At 43.1% G+C, this 2073-nt stretch overlaps 1 pseudogene; it reads left to right on the top strand.

Moving 5' to 3' along the window:
* Window positions 1-434: 434 nt before the first annotated feature.
* LOC107160052 lies at window positions 435-1572 on the top strand (annotated as a pseudogene).
* The last annotated feature ends 501 nt before the right edge of the window (window positions 1573-2073 follow it).

Below are 2073 nucleotides of genomic sequence, written 5' to 3'. Positions count from 1 at the left end.
TCTCACCAGGGTCCAGATGAGTCAGTAGAGTTTGAGAGCGGTGAGGATTGCACAGAGGATCAGGAAAGTGATGGTATGTCAGGTCCTCATCAGGTTCTCCAGATTGAGGGCATCCTTGTTTCAGCTGGCTGAATCTCTGTTCATCAGCTCTATTACTTATACTAAATTTTGGGGCTTTTGATCCCCCTTTCGATCCTTATCAGCTACCACCAGATTTCTTCATGACATCATTTACCTTGGGGTCAGAAACATATGGTCTGGTGGTCTCCACCTTGATTTTCTCTCCTTTCCCTCTTATCAGGCAAGGACAACCTGCCAGGTACTTCACTCTGTTTATCAGGGTGAGGAGAAGTAACTTGTTTGAGGCCATACTGGAGGGCTCTGTTCGTGTGCCTGGTGAAACTGCATGTTTCAAACTGGAGTTTTTAAAATGGAGTTGCTGACATCAGACATCTATTTGCTCTCTCAAAGCCAATTCTGCACCAACCATGGCCACCTTTGTGGAGCTCAGCACCAAAGCCAAGATGCTTGTCTTTGATCTGGGCACCTGGAAGTCTCCCCCAAACAAAGTCAAAGAAGCCATGAAGGTGGCCATTGATGCAGAATATCACCACATAGACTGTGCCTACGTCTATCAGAATGAGAATGAGGTTGGAGAAGCCATCCAAGAGAAGATCCAAGAGAAGGTGGTGAAGTGGGAGGACCTCTTTATTGTGAGCAAGTTGTGGTGCACCTTCTTTGAGAATAAGCTTGTGAAGGAAGCCTCAAGGATCTGAAACTGGACTATCTGGATGTCTATCTTATTCATTGGCCCCAGGGATTTCAGGCTTGGAAGGACTTATACCCCAAAGATGATAAAGGTAACAACCTCATCAGTAAAGTAATATTCTTGGATGTTGGGAGGTCATGGAGGAGCTGGTGGATGAGGGGTTGGTGAACGCTCTTGGTGTCTCCAACTTCAACCACTTCCAGATTGAAAAAATCTTGAATAAGCCTGGACTCAAATATAAACCAGTGACTAACCAGGTCGAGTGTCCACCCATTCCTCACCCAGGAGAAACTGATCCAATACTGCTACTATAAGGGCATCATTGTCACAGCCTACAGCCCCCTGGGCTCTCCAGATAGACCTTGGGCCAAACCAGAAGACCCTTCACTACTGGAGGACCCTAAGATCAAGGAGATTGCTGCAAGACACAAAAAATCCTCAGCCCAGGTTCATATTCGGTTCCATATCCAGAGGAATGGGGTGGCGATCCCCAAGTCTGTGACACCAGAACGTATTGTCGAGAACTTTCAGGTCTTTAACTTCAAAATGAGTGATTAGGAGTTGGTGATCTTACTCAGCTTCAACAGAAACTGGAGGATCTGTGTCCTGGCTAACCAGGCTCATTTGCCGGAATACCCCTACAATGCTGATTACTGAAGCTGAATCTCCTGATGAGACACTTAGTGGATTCTTTCTCTTCACTGAAGTTTTATTTGCTCTCCCTAAGGCCCATTTTAGCCAAATTTATATGAAATCATATTGTACCTGATCTTGCCAGAATCTAGGCAAAATTAAAAAAAAATTATTAGTGCATTATAATTGTACATAATGGGATTTTTTAATGCTCTAATTGTACATGCATGCAACATTAGTTGCTCAATCTCCTTCCCATAACCTTCTTTCCTTCTCCTCCTCCCTCCCTCTAAGCAAGGTTTTATTTAGATCCATATATTGAACCAGGAAAAGACTTATCACAGGGAAGTATGACTCAGATGAGCAAATGACTATTTCTTCCACTTATGTGATCTGAACAAATGTTTGTTAAAAAAACAGGGTCTCTGCTACGATTGCGGATACAAAAATAAAAATTAAAAAAATAATGAAAGTTAAAAAAATAATAAAATAAAATAGAGTTGCTTAGGCTCAGGCTTAAGAGCATCCTCACAATAGGGCAGAGGCTGTGCTTGTGTATTTTCAGAAAACCCAACCTGTCATTGTGGAGACAACTGAAGGACCTGACAATTCAGGCTGAGCAGATAGTTCAATAACCGGGAGGAAATAAGACTACAACTACAATGTATGGG

This window comes from Marmota marmota, unplaced genomic scaffold, assembly GCF_001458135.2.
Source record: "Marmota marmota marmota unplaced genomic scaffold, marMar, whole genome shotgun sequence".
In the NCBI taxonomy this organism is placed as follows: Eukaryota; Metazoa; Chordata; class Mammalia; order Rodentia; family Sciuridae; genus Marmota; species Marmota marmota.
Note: the sequence above shows the minus strand (reverse complement) of the source record. Positions and strands in the feature narration are given on the sequence as shown.